The 16,094-nt window shown below is 28.6% G+C and overlaps 1 pseudogene; it reads left to right on the top strand.

The window, feature by feature from the left end:
• Positions 1 to 16,094, top strand: part of LOC148240186 (neutral/alkaline invertase 3, chloroplastic-like) — a 73,667-nt pseudogene that overhangs the window by 43,639 nt on the left and 13,934 nt on the right.

Raw genomic sequence — 16,094 nt, forward strand, 5'->3', positions numbered from 1 at the left:
TATCTTAAGACAACTATGAGGTTTCGATCATGTATTAGGTCTTAATAAAGCTCTAAAACTACAGTGTTACATTTAAATCTTAAGGTTTTAGTCTTTTCTTTTTTTAATGTTATGTCGCATTAAGATCCAAAGTTTTTGTCCTAAAATTTAATTTAGTATAGATTTTGTGTTACTTAGTTATCTGGCAAATTTTGTACCAAGTACAAATTTTATACTTGATCAATATTTCTCTGAGTTTAGGTTATTACTTGAGCATGTTTAGGCTTTCATTCTATCTTTTGTTTCCTTTCTTCTCAGTTGGATTCAAAAGTATTATAAGAATAATACATAACTTAGCTAGAAATGAGTATGACTGAAAGATAGATAATTGTCCATGAACCTCAATTTTTGCTTCACTTACTTGAGCATGAGAAAGTATAACCTAATTTCTACGAATTATTTAATTTTATAGTAAATAAGTGAATTGAATGATGAATATTTATTGTTTAAAATATTGTATTTGATGACCAATTATGAGAACTGATGCTTCAGTGAATAATTAGAGGCGATTAATAGTTACTACAATGAAATGCAACCAACACAAAGATAAAAGCTTTGGTATTTTGCAATGAAGTAGATCACATTTTCTTTAGGTTTTAAGATAAAGATGAAATATTTTTTTTTTATTTTTTTTTTGGTACCCCTTTTTGTTGATACAAAAGTTAAGCAACTTTTTTTTTCAAGTAGAGAAATAAATAGGGTGGGCACAAAATGGACACATGAGTTCCTCTATTTGTTGCATATTACCTGGAAACATTTCAACTTTTGTAATAGTCTAAATCAACTACTAAAATTATGTCATCTATTATTTAATTTCTACCTGTAATAGGATCCTTATTAAAGGTACCAGATACAAATTTTATACTTGATGAATATTTTTCTAAAGTTTGGGTTGTTTACTAACTTATGTAGTACTAGAAATTAATACAACTAAATTTATAGTTCGGTCAAATAATAAGGTATGGATTAACTTGAATAAATAATTTAATCTCATACAAATGAGTAAACTAAGTAACGTAAATTTACCGTTTGAAATACGGTGTTTAATGACTGATAAGGAAAACTGATACTTCAATGAATAAAGAGAGGTGATGGGTGATGACTACAATGAGATGCAACTAACATAGAGAGAGAAGTTTTAGTGTCTTGCAACAGAGGAGATTGAATTTTCTTTAGGTTTTAGAACATAAGGATAAATTATTTTATTTTTAATTTCTTTTGTACTTCTTTTTCTCATTATAAAAGTGAAATAATTTTTTAAAAAATAAAGAAATGGGCAGGTTGTGCATGAAATGGATATGTGGCTTCCTTTATTTGCTCCAAATTTATTTTATGGCATTTTGACTTTTAGTGACAATATAAATTTGTTGGTAAAATTTTATCATCTATTGTCTAATTTTTAGCAGCAATTAACCATTCTTAAAGGTGCCAATATAATGCCTTTCATCAGTTGAAGTAATTTATTTGTAGAAAAACCATCTTTGTAGTTTATACAATATTATAAATGGATTAAATTAAACTCTTGTTTTTTTTTTCAAAAGAAAATATTTTTTTTTCACCGTTGTGATCACCGTTTCCTCCTCTACAGGTTGACCGGAGCAAAACACCCAACTGCAATGTGAGCCGGAGGAGCCACCGCATCGGAGAGCCCCACCACCGGTGAGTTTTGGCTTTCTACGTTTTTCTGGCCCACCGAGGGCTCTAAGTGTGTTTTCTCACAGGAACAAATGCAAGTTTGGTCGAATTCGACCGAAAACAGCCAACCCGAGGTGGATCACCGCCGTGAGCGGCAGTGCCATCGCCGGAACATGGCAGAGCCACCGTGCCAGAATTCCAAAATTGGCCGAGTAGGCCCTGGGTCTGATTTTTGGGTTATTTGGGACATGTGTAGGTACTGTAAGCGCGTTTTAGTTCCCGAAAAAAAATTTAGGGAACCTAGGGACCGCCTGTAGGTGTAGTGACAATCTAGTTTTCAGCATCGAATCAAGTAAAGACCCCTCACTCTATTTCCTATCATGGAATTGGAGTTTAAATAAATGATAATACTTTATTTTATATAAATTAAATAGATATGTATAATTAATTACGGTTGTTAATGGAGTCCGAACCGGACATTATTCTCTGTCGATTCCTGTTTGATTTATTTTACAGTCTAAATGCATTAAGGTATCTAGTTTATCTATTCTATGGTTTGAAATGCATGTATCACTGCTTACTTCACTAATGTTTGATTTTGGGAATCTAAGATATGCTTGCTTTGTTGGATGGACGTTTCTTGTTTATATATTTATGTTTGAGTTGGTAACGGAGACCAAGGACAAATAGGAATGGGATGTGATTTGATAAATGGATAAGATGATAGCCTCACTAGATATCCTGCGAGATGGTAGACGAATCGGGTTCATAGGGAACCCTACCTTGAACGTCGTCTCATACCGGACGGGGTATGGAGACTTGGTCATTTGGCGCTCATACTAGACAGGGTATGGGGACGACCCGCTTCAGCCTCATACCGGACGAAGTATTGAGGTTTATTATTTTGGCGCTCATTCCGAACGGGGTATGGGGATGACCCTGGAATTAAGATTGTTAAGAAAAATGGTTCACGTGTAGCGGGGACCCCTATGGATCCCCATAGATACTAGTATGCTGGTGAAAACGAGAAATGGTGATAATCAGTTATTGTTAATGAATACAGATTTATGATGTGTTTTATGTTACTGATTATTCATGAAATTATGATCTGTATGATGTTATTGTCTTTATAGGTTGTTTTCACAGGTGCTCCAAGGGTAAAAAAAAGGGTAAGTGGTTTTATTTTAAATAATTGAATTGGTTTAAAATTTGTGCTCCATTGGTTGTTTTCGGTTTTCTACTAATTTTTACTTCTGTGACGATGATATAGTGTGATGTCCTTACTGGGCTAGTGTAGCTCATTCCTTATTTAACCATTTTAGATCAGGAGGACCTAGTTCCCGAGCCTAATCCACAAGAAGACGGCGAGTAGATGCTAGATGCTTTATAGTTTCCTTTATTTTTCTCATTTCTCGTATTTCTTTTAGAGAACTTATTCCGTGGTATTGTTTAGTACTTTTAAGTTGTTGTGTAAGGGATGTTAACCTTAATCTTTGATTTCGCTTCCGCACTCAGATTATTATATGTATTTTCTTTTGAATTTCCGGGGCCGTTAAACTCCACCTTCGTAGTTGAATCTGAAATCATCTTATCAGACATGACTAAATCTTTATATGTGGACATAATATATATCTCGATATAGATCTAGGTAGTTATTAACCACATTTGACTAGTTAATGGGTTTTAATTATTTGGTCCTCTTCTCTTAATTTGCAGTGACAAAGGATCTGATGCTGATTTTCCTGAAATTTATGAACTTTGCTTCAAGATTAAAGGAGCCTCCTTAAGGTTTATAATTAATACTAATAATCATAGCTCAAAACTCTTTAATTTGGAGTATTTATGTGTGTTGTTATTGATCTTATAATATGTATTTAATAATAAAAATTCATGCAGTTTAGTCGTTAAATGATATGTCATGAGACATATAATCTGATCTGAATTCATACTCTTATAGATAAGGATAAAAGTATATAGATATCCACCCAATAGATAAATAATTAATAATTTAATTAACCAAATATATGTTAGTATGATATATATATTTATTTGGTATATGTGTATACTTAGTTAATTACTTAATTAGTTTAATAGTTGATGCATTTCCTCTTTTACAAGAGATCACAAGTTTGAGTCAGATTGTACTTTCGTGTGTGTCATCATTTAAAAGTTACTTGTATTGTATTGCATTTAGTGTATATTGCCTAATTAATCTCGAGTCAAACTATTGTTTTGTGTGTATTCTTACTTGGAGATTATTTATATTGCGTTATGATTGATGTATATCACTTAATCAATAGATTTACACAATTTTTATTTTAAAAAATAATTAGCTGATATTAATTACAGCCTTGACACTTGTCAAATGGCACTAAAATGTGAGGAATTCATTAAGGCATCTGATGAAAAGAGTAAGGAAGGGTAAGCTTTCATACATAATTGACATCATAAATTGATTAACAGTATTTATATATGCATGTAGTAAATGAATTTCATACTTATTTTTTTTATTTTAGATAATACTAATATATCTCTTTATTGAGTTTTTTTATAATTTTTTAAAATTATTTTTTAAAAAAAACAAAGGTGCATAACAGCATTGGATGCAATCGAAAATGACTTCTTACTTAAGAAGGAAAAAATAAACATCCTTCTTGAGGTAATATTTTATTTTACATATTTTGCAAAATTTTATTTTCATATATATCTTTTTCTCTTATGGATTTCATGAAAATTTTAACTGAATTTAAATTTGCTAACTTATAAAGTATGAGTTATACTTAATTGAAAATTTGTTTTGCCAGGTCATAATTACAGCAATTAAAAATTCTAATGAATTATAATAATATGATAGTAGTTAAAATTTTTTATGTTTTATTTAAGATTTACAAGTTTAAGTTTTGCTGAAAATACAAAGTTTATATTTTAATAAAAAGTAAAACTGTTTTTTTAAAATATTAAACATTGTAGATTTTGATTTTAAAATATTTATTATTATTATTATTATTATTATTCACTGAATGGGGTATGTGTGGTGGTGCAGTTGGAAGCTAGAACCACCCCTCGCAAGCGCAAACGTACTCTTTGAAATGAAGGTACTCTTGCTTCTTACAACTTATTTAATTCGATTCTTATTTATTTTTTTAATTCTTTAATATTTTAATTTGAATCGTTCTAGTAAATGGAGAATATTACTCTCGAATACTTTGTTATTGTAATAAATACAGTTTCTTTTTAACTAATTCAATTTGCTTTTAAATTAATTAAGAATAAAATAAGATTTATATTTTTCTTCAATTACTGTAACTTAACTAAAGTAATTATTATCCTTTTAATTTATAAAATTTAAGTTCAATATTTAATTTTCCACTATTTGTATTTTAACTATTTTCATCTCTTTCAATAACAATATTATAAAGTAATTATGTTTTCTTTTGTTGGGCAAATGAGGGGATGAAAGCTTCTAAAAATCAATACCAATAAATTCTCTGCAGGTTGTAATAAGTATTACTTTTTCATGGAAAACAAATTTAAACTCTTAACTTTTTTTTATGTTGCTGATGTCGTGATTATGTTGAGTTTAATCTCAACGTGCCTGTTATGTTTTTAGGCGAAAAAAAAATTTCATGATTATTAAGTTCTCTTAGTTGAGGGAATGTTCTATAGTAGGTCAAAATCTTGACCTAACTTTTAATTTTTTGCTTTGAAACTCAAACTTATTCTGCAGAGATAATTACAAATTGAAAGGTATTATTTCAAAAAAATTTAAATTTTGTTGCTATTGGTCGAGATGAATTGCTAATATTTAATAATTTCACATAAAAATATCTTGGTGAAAAAAGATAGGAGAATTTATCTTAGACATTTACTTTCTATACAAATAGGAATTGAAGTTTGAGGATCCATTATACGGATTGAGGTGTGCACTAGGTAAATCAGATAAGGTGAGTATAGAAAGGAGATTTTTGACATGTTAATTGTATGATACAATAAGCTTAGCTACTAATAGATCATAGATTTTATTAATTTGCACAACTAGAAAAGGAAAAGTTAGAATCTTTCAAGAAAATTTTAGAAAAAAAATGAAAGTGAAAGAAAAGAGAGAAAAGAGAGAGCAATAGAGAAATGTAGGAATAAGATAGGATAGAGTAGAAGAGCTAACTATTTATAAGGTAAACATAGGATGATACCATTGAAAAGGAGAAACTAGTCACTAACATCCATTAACATGGGAACATGCATTTCATGCACCAAAATGCCCTCATTAAAAGCTTGTGACTATGTTCATTTATCACAATTAAGCACACACTACAATGAAGTTTTTAAGAATTTTCATAAATGATCATAAACATGGTGTTTGAATAGTTAAGATTCTTACATTTTTTTGGAAGATAACAAGTCTGTATCTTATTAAAATGTAAAATTTATCACTTTTTGGATATAATTATATGTATTAATAATGATTTGTTTATAATATTTGATTTAATAGAATCAAAAGATTTAACTTATAACTTTGTTGGTAGAGATATAGTAATGAAATTGGATTTTGTCCTAAAGAGTCATTACATATCTAAATGAAAATAATATTCTATAATGATTAGATTCTTTTATTAAAACAATTATAATAAGCGAAAAAATTCGAATTAATATTTTTCTTAAATTATTTATTAACATAAATATTAAAGAAGAAGAAATGTGTTAAAGTAAAACTCACAAAATGCCTACATATAAAGGGTGAGATTTCTTATATTTTCTCTCATTAAGGCGAAAATCTCTCATCTTCTTATTACACACATATAAAAGACCTTTGATTTTGTTTTCAAAAACTCACATGAATATATATTGTTATTACAATACTAAAAAAATCTCTCATGTATTTTAATAAAAAATAATATAAGAAAAAGTAGTTTAATTCCAATTCTTTTAATAAAGAAAAAAAAACATTCTGATTATAAAACCTCCACTTTAGAAACAAAGTAATGATTCTTACTTATAGATTCTTATTATCTCATATAAAAGTGTGATCATATCGCGAATTTCATTAGTGAATCATGAAAATCTAAAAACAAAAAAAAAAACCAACTTTATCTTGGTTGGTTCACATATCAATTATTTTTTATGATTCTCATTAAAGTTCATTCCAGAAGCTTTTGAATTCGAGGCACTTGTTCTTCTCTATCCTGCTTGCATGTTGTCTTTCATGATTTATCTTAACCAAGCAAGAGAGGGAAAATTATGAGTATATCATTGTTAAGAGAACTATTGTACACAAACAAACAAGAAATATGCTCAACACAAATCATTGATCATATAAGTTGAATAAATTAATGGCAAATTGATGAAAATAGAGGGTGCATGAATTTATAGTGTGCTTACCCTCATCGCAAGATATCTCCTCCGTCTGCACATCCGCTATACTTATCATTAACCATGTGATTCAAAGAAAAGAAAAAACAGAGATAAAAGGAAAAGCAAGTAGAAAAATGAGAGAAAATTTATATATAGAATTAAAAAATAATCAAATGAAATGAATAAATAAAATAAAAGGACAAGATGAGAAAAGAAGAGCAAGCGGAATTTTCATATAATTTCTTATTTATTCATAATAATCCACAACTATCAAAAACAAAACTAAATACGATACATACAATTGCATTATTATTGATTGTGTGGAGATATTGAAACAACACAACATTGTCTTCTCTTTTTCTAGATTTTTCTGCTCCCAAACATCGCTTCGATACAAACCCACTTTTTATTTCATACAAGGTATGCACCTTTCTCTTTTATTTTCTTGTTTAGTTTTGGAGTATGTTCATTTTTAATATCACTTCATCTGGGTTTGGATTTAAGCTATGATCTTTTTTTTTTCTTGATTTGGAATCCTTGATTTATTAATGGTCCAATTAGTAGGATATTTGTTAAGTTCTATCACAAATTGACTAGTTATTTAGATGCTTTCTGTTGTTTTTTACAAAAAAGTTGCATTGGTGCCTTGTAATCATTAGCTTTTGGCTTTTGATGAGTTTTTCTCACCATTTGAGTACTCTTAATATATGACTTCTAGTTATTAGAAGATAATTCTTTATGGTTCCTAAAAATAACAGGGGGAAAGAGACGTATTACTTATATGCGTAGCATCATTTCATTAGCTTTCCTTGAGTGTCAAAGTTTATTTTCCTATTTATTGTTGAATTTTTTACTTTTGTGTTGTATATCTAATTTAGTTGAAAGTTTTCACTAAAATACTCACATTGGATCTAATGCCTTGATTTGTTTCTTTTGCTTGTTTTTTTATTTAAGGTTAATCATTCTTGAAATTGAAGTAGAAGAAGGTATTATTTCAATTGAGTCAAGAATCTCTTGGGTTCACTTTGATAAAAGAAGGGTTTGAGGATTGAGAGGATTATAATTATTTGATTACCATTATGTATATGGGAATTTCTGAGGCCAGTTCTGCTACTTTTATCTAGAACTATGCCCAGTCGTTTTAGTTTTGATCCATGTTTTAGCAAATTGGATTCAAACAACAGATTATGATCTGACTCACTAGCCTACATGGATCAGCCATTATTTAAATTTATAAGTTGGTAATAGAGAGATCTTATTTGTTTACCTTTTTTTGTTGTGGTATCTCTAGTTAATCCTTCTTTTTTTCTTGAAGGCACTATTTTATTCTACCTTACTCTGTGCACGTGAAATGCTTGCTCAAGAAGATGGATCAGCTGATCTGTTTCGGCACTGAATAATTGCCGACTTGCTCTCTCATTCCACATCAGGGAGTATTATTTGATTGATTTGCGAAAACTGAAAGAGATTTATAGTTGCAAGACTGAGGAGTACTCATATGTTGCAGTTACTAAGTTCAACAATTACCCAGATCAAATTTCTCCTTGGTTGGTGGAATGGATGCCCAATAAAGGAGGTTATATAATTGGAAACTTACAACCAGCACATATAGATTTTTGATTTTTTTCTCTAAGAAACATGTGGTCTGTTGTAAGCAGTCTGACAACAGTTGATTAGTCACATGCCATACTAGATCTTATTGAAGCGAAGCAGATTTGGTAGCAAATATGCTATTCAAGATATGTTATCCTGCTCTTGAAGGTCAGGTGTGGCAAATAATCACTAGTAGTGATCCTAAGAACACATAAGAATCTACTCTCGTATTATTTATTTATGATCTATTTCTTCATTATTTTCAGCATTTCTCACTACATTTCCTTTTCATGCAATCCTTGGTCTTACCACAATGGTGGTTCTTGGCCAACTCTACTATGGTAGGTTAGTTTGTTATGCTTAAATATTCTCTCTGCTGCTAATGTTTTGTTCATTGCTCCAAATAACCCTTTGTAGAAGTTATATTTAGGTATAAGTTTCTTAAGTTCACATACTTGAATCCAATAGGATATGGCACCTTGTTGATGTTTTATAAAATAAAGTAATAATGAAGGAATGTTGGCAGTGTGACTTAAGATTTTAAAAATGGACTTTTTACAACTCACTGTTGCACCCATAAAGATGAAAAGACCAGAAATCACTGCAAAATCTGTTGAAGTTGCCGAACGACACATATCAAGAGACAATTGACCTTAATACTATGACATGAAAATAGGAAAGTTCATCGGGAAGCAAGCACGATTATTCCAGACATGGTCAATTACTGGATACCATGTGGCTAAGCTTCTACTTGCAAACCCAAGTGCAGTCAAAATTCTGATAATTAAAGAGGATTATGAGCTTGTCAATGCCTTCTGTTGCATGATAAGTGCTAACCCCAAGAGAAAGTGTGGTCAGAAGAACTCCCAAAAGACTTGCATAATATAAGATTCTTAAGCTGCTTTCACATAAGGATAGGTAACTTCAATTTGTGGCTTAACTTACCTATCTGAATAACTTAAATGTATAGTGGTGATGATAACAATGTTTATTTTTCATTTTATTTGGGGGTTAAAGCTTTTGAGCAGTGATTCGGGTATCATTGGATCTTAATGTAAAGATGATATATTGATTTACGATTAGCATTAGCTTGAAACATCTTCCTGGATTGGAGAATAAACAAATTGTTTCCTGTTTATAGACTTTATATCATATATATAGTACTATAGGAGTGAAAGGTGTTCTTTTAAAGAGTTCACTATAAATTGAGAATACTCTTATATTATTTTAACTCTATTGCTCGATTATGACAATAATAATTTCAATTAACCTCATGTATATATATATATTTTAAATTTGTAAATGAAGAAATTACATAGAAATTTTTAGGTTGTGGGTCAAATTACACCACTCATTGAGAAACTATATTTTAAAAATAGATATAATATAGTATAGTATTAGAAGTTGAAATATTTGTATATGTATCTAATTGTCCCATTTGCTTTAATTTCTAAACAAGCTTCATCATTTTCTTAAGAAATTTACATGCTACATTTGTCCCATATTTTATAATTTAACAATATATCACAATTTTAATATTTAAACTCTCTTATTTATGTTTTTTGAGAACTAAATTCTAATTGATCTTCCTATATATGAAGAATTATGAAATAAAATTTCATTCAATGAATTCAAGCTAAAAATATAAGGGGTTCAAAAATAAAATTAATGAATATATACCTCATTCAACATGTAAAGGATTACTAATAATTACATAAAAAAAGTAAAAATAGAATCAAATGAACAAGATAGATTTAATACTGCTTAATGTAAGTACATGTATATACTTTTGGACATATTTAATTTAGATTGTACTTTTATGTTTTTCAGTTATTTAAGATAAAGAGGTAATTTCATAGAAAGTCAAATATGAGATTTGAGTTAGTTCGCGGTCTAAAATTTAGAACTGTTAGAAGAATATATCCCTTATAACGAATCTACTTTATAATTACTACCTAATTGTGCGTTATGCATTAAGAAAAAAAAAAGAGAACTTACCTCTATAATGCTTCAAATCTAACTCTTGTTTTCCTATTTCATTTCCTTATGTTTCTAGATCACCTAAAATTGATCACATCGTAACACAATAATAAATGTGAGGATAAGATTATGAAGAAATCATATTGTGGTGAAGAAATTAATAGAGGTAATTTTATAAAAAAAGCTATCTTGTTATTTTTTATCTAAACATTGCATCATAAATATAAATCATAGCATTAAAGAAAGATTGAAAGAAAAGCTGAAAGCATCAGGAAAGAAAAAAAAATAGAAGTGTCATAATCTATTTTTAAACTTTTGTAATAAAATATTTTAGTGTTTTAACATTATTTTTCATTCTAAGGTATGTAATCTTTAAAAGAATTATTACAAGATTATACTTAAAAGATATCTAAATATAGAGAATTGAATGCTCAGTAGGAGTCAAAATTTAGAAATTTCTTTCTACATTAGTCTTTCAAATTTAAAAATTAAAGAGATAGAAATCTAATTTTCATTATTTTGAACTTATGTAATCAATTATTTTAGAGTTTTAACGTTATTTTCATTATGTAATCTATAAAAAAAATTATTATAAGATTACATTTAAAGAATATCTAATGTAAGTAAACGTATATATTTTTGGACGTATTTAATTTATATTGTACTTTTATGTTTTTCTGTTATTTAGAGTAAAAAAGTAATTTAATAAAAAGTCAAATATGTGATTTGAGTTAGTTCGCGGTCGTTAGCTAAAACTTAGGAACTGTTTGAAAAACATGAATCCTTATGTGATTTGAGTTAGTTCGTGGAAACACGGCTGATTGGTGGACACTAGAGATATTCGTATTCGAAATGTTATATGGGACGACATCTTGTAAGGGAGTTGACTAGGAGTTACCCTTAGCAAATATTGTGGCTCGAGCACTTGAGTTTCCCAAAGAAATGATGGTTTCAGAGCTAGCAAAGGATTTGATCACACCGCTATTAATTAAGGACCCCACAAGGCAAATGGGGTCCACAATGGGTGTAACGACAATCAAACGACACCATTTTTTTTATGGGCTTAATTAGGAACTTTTGAGATGTATAAAATCATCATTTGTTCCTTCTCCTGTATCTTGCAAGGCGTTTATTACATTTGATAGTACTATAGAGAGTTCAATATAGTATTAATAGTAAGCAAGAAATTTAGTCTTTAATTTACATGATATATTTTTTTTATGTATATTGAATTTTAATAACTATCCAAAAGTGAGATTTAAGTAATTTGTACATTAGGGCAAGAAATTTTAAAGAAATTCACGTTGAAGGTTAAATATTTATAAAAATATATAATTAAAGATTTACTGGATCATTTGTCTAACAAAAAATATAGCATTTTCAATTGTTCTCAATTAATATCTTTACTTAACCGTATAAAAGTATTATTAATTTCTCAAATATTTGGTATAAGAGGTAGTAATACTCTTTTTTCGGTATTACTTGGATCAAACTTAAATGTATTACTTCAAGGTCCTGATAATATACTTAAATGTATTACTTCAAGGTCCTGATAATATCAAGTAAGGAAACTCATGGGTCCTTGTGTAGTGCTTCATTACTACTTACCTAATTGGGGACAAACAATGTCAAGATTCAAGGATAGTTGAGGATAAGGAAACTTTTGGCTTCTAAAGCTATTTTGATATACATATAAGGTTACAAGATAGCTTTTCTAAAAGTTTGTGTAGGGTTTTAAAATTGTTCTCGCGTTCTAGACATTTCTTATGAAAACTTTAAGGTTTCGAGCATGTATTAGGACTTAATAAAGCTCTAAAACTCCAATGTTACATCTAAATCATTTGATTTAAGTATTTTCTTTTTTTTTCTTAATGTTATATTGCACTAAGATACAAATTTTTTGTCCTAAAATTTAATTTAGTATAGAGTTTGTTTTATTTAGTTATATGGCAAATTTTGTACCAAGTACAAATTTTGTACTTGATGAATATTTCTCTTAGTTTAGGTTATTACTTGAGAATGTTTAAGCTTCCGTTCTGCATTTTGTTTCCTTTCTTCTTAGTTGGATTGAAAAGTATTATAAGAATAATACATTGCTTAGCTAAAGATGAGTACGGACTTCTGAAAGATAGATAAATGTTCATGAATCTCCTCAGTTTTTGTTTCACTTACTTGAGTATGATGTTTTTTATTATTAATGAATAATGATTTTTCTTTAAAAAAATCAAAGGTGATTTAGTATTAAAAACATATACAACTAAATTTATAGTTCAATCAAATAATAAAACATAACCTAATTTGAATGAATTATTTAATATTATAATAAATAAGTGAATCGAATGATGTATATTTATTGTTTAAAATGTAGTATTTGATTACCAATTACGAGAACTGACACTTTAGTGAATAATGAAAGGCAATTGATGGTGACTACAATGAAATGCAACCAACACAAAAATAAAAGATTTGGTATCTTGCAATAAAGTAGATCACATTTTCTTTAGGTTTTAAGACAAAGATGAACTATTTTATTTTTAATTTTTTTGGGTACTCCTTTTTGTTGATACAAAAGTTAAACAACTTTTTTTCTAAAGTAAAGAAATAGATAGGGTAGGCACGAAATGGACACATGAGTTTCTCTATTTGTTGCATATTACCTAGCAACATTTCAACTTTTGTGACAATTTGAATCAATCACTAAACTTATATCATCTATTGTCTAATTTCTACCTGTAATAGGACCCTTATTAAAGGTACCATATACAAATTTTATACTTGATGAATATTTTTCTCAGGTTTGGGTTGTTACTTGAGGATGTTTAAGCTTTCATTCCGTATTTTGTTTCTTTTCTTCTTTTTAGATTTAAAAATTCATGAGCCTAAGTTTTTTGTTGACTTTCTTGAGCAAAATAGTTTTTACTGTTTATGTATGATGAAATTTTCTTGACAAAAAGTAAATGTTGTAATGGTTATTATTGTATTGACTTACATCGTATGAACTAATACCATACTAGAAAGAAATACGACTAATTTTGTAGGTAAATTAATAACAAAGTAGAACTTAACTTGAATGAATTATTTAATCTCATACAAATGATGAATCAAATGATGTACATTTACTATCTAAAATACAGTGTTTTGACAATTGATCACGAGAATTTATGCTTTAATAAATAATGAGGGGTGATTGATGGTGACTGCAATGAGATGCAACTAATACAAAGATAGAAGTTTTGATGTCTTATAATAGAAGAGATCAATTTTTCTTTAGTTTTGAGTACACAAAAATGAACTATTTTATTTGCAGCTTCTTATGTATTTTTTTTACCGATATAAAAGTTAAATAATTATTTTCAAAAGAAATGGATAGATTGTGCATGAAATAGACAAGTGGCTTCCTTTATTTGTTATATATTTATTTACTTAGCGACATTTTGACTTTTAGTGGCAGTGTCTATCACTCGCTAAAATTGTGTTGTTTAATGTCTAATTTTTAGTTGGATTTAAAAGTAACTTCATTCTACATTTTGTTTTTCTTCTTCATAGTTGGATGTAAAAGTGTAATAAGATAGTATATAACATAGCTAGAGATGTAGTAAAGACTTTTAAAAGATATATAGTTGTTCATAAGTCTTAGTTTTTTGTTCACTTGCTTAAGCAGAATGGTTTTTATCCATGATTTTTTAAAAGGAAAAAGTAAATGTTGTATTGGATGTTATTGTAATAACTTACATTGTTTATTGACTTATACAGTATTAGAAAGAAATACGGCTAAATTTGTAGTTCAGTCAAATAATAAGGTATGATTTAACTTGAATAAATATTTTAATCTCATACAAATGAGTAAATTAACTAACATAAATTTAATGTTTAAAATACAATATTTAATGACTGATAAAGAAAATTGATACTTCAATGAATATTGATTATGCCTCAATTATCAAAAAATATTTTGTAATCTTATTTAATTTAGGGATTTCGTTGCCATCCTGAATGGTTCTGATGGTTCCTCCTTCACTTTCAAAGAGGACGTCGGGCTACAGGAGAAGAGGGAGAGAAAGAAAATTCATAGCTAGGGTACACTAAGAGGAAGTTTATGTGCGATTTCTCAATCAGATTAATTAGCTAGCGGTGGAATTGCGAGCAGAATAAGGGAGGAATTCGTCAATCAGATTAACACCGTCACTGAGAACAAAGTTAAATTTGACTCTCACTACTTGAGTAGAATTTATGTTTTAAATTCTAAGATATTTTTTGGGAAGAAATGAGTTGATCTTGGAATAGGGACATTTCATTGAAATCAGATTAGAACCAGAAGTAAAAACAAAAAAAATGGAGAGTGAGATCTGAGGATAAAAAGAAGATCGGACAAAATGATGAAATTATCGTGTGGACAGCTATGTGGAGAGGACATAAGAGATATGCTAAAAACATAGGAGGAAAATTGAAAGGATGAGAACGGGAGAGGAATTAGAAATTTAAAAAAAAGCAAAATTCTGGTCTAAATCGGATATCTATTTAGGAATTATTATTCTGTTATCTTTTATATTTAATTCTCTTGATGTCTATTTCGAAAATGGTAGCATTGGTGAGTAGAGAAAAAGAAATGAACTGGATAGGGATTGAAAACAATATAAATATAAAATTCTAGGAGGCAAATCCAGGTGAGTGAGACCGTGTTCTCTGTGAGGGTAAAAGTGATGATGTTTGGAAGAAGGAATGGGATTAACAACGGAACAAACAAACTCTAGGAGCTGATTTGGGTGAGGAGAGACAATGTTCTCTGTGATCATGTGTAAGAAAGGATGAATTACACAAACTTTAATTAGATGTTACCTTGATTTTAGATAGATGTAATGGTTAACCCTCACTGGTGAGGGATGTGAACACTGCCCTTGAATGTACTTATTTTTATTTGGAGATAAAAGTTTATTGTTATTAACCATATTTGATTAATTAATGGATTTTTTTATTTGGTCTTCTTCTCTTAATTTGCAAGGATAAAGTATCTTATGCAAATTTTCTTACGATTTGTTACTTTGCATCAAGATTAAAGGAGGCTCCTCAAGGTATATAAGTAATACTAATCATCACAGCACAAAACTTTTCAATTTGGAGTATTATTGTGTGTTATTATTGATCTTATAATGTATATTTAACAATAAAAATTCTCATACACAATTTTTGCTAGTAAAAATTCGTACATTTTAATAGTTAAATGATTTGTCATGAGATCTATAGTCTGATTTGAACTCACACTTTTATAGATAAGGATAAAATTACTTAGATATCTGTCTAAAAGATAAATAATTATTAAATTAATTAATTATATATGTGGATACATAATTAATTAAATAATTAGTTTAATAGTTGATATGTTTCTTTTTTTATAAGAGATTATAAGTTCGAGTCGGATTGTATTTTTATGTGTGTCATCATTTGAAAGTTATTTGTATTGTATTGTAATTAGTATATATCACTTGACTAATCTCGAATGA

Source organism: Carica papaya, chromosome 9 (genome assembly GCF_054855325.1).
Source record: "Carica papaya isolate Zhongbai chromosome 9, ASM5485532v1, whole genome shotgun sequence".
NCBI classification, from domain to species: domain Eukaryota; kingdom Viridiplantae; phylum Streptophyta; class Magnoliopsida; order Brassicales; family Caricaceae; genus Carica; species Carica papaya.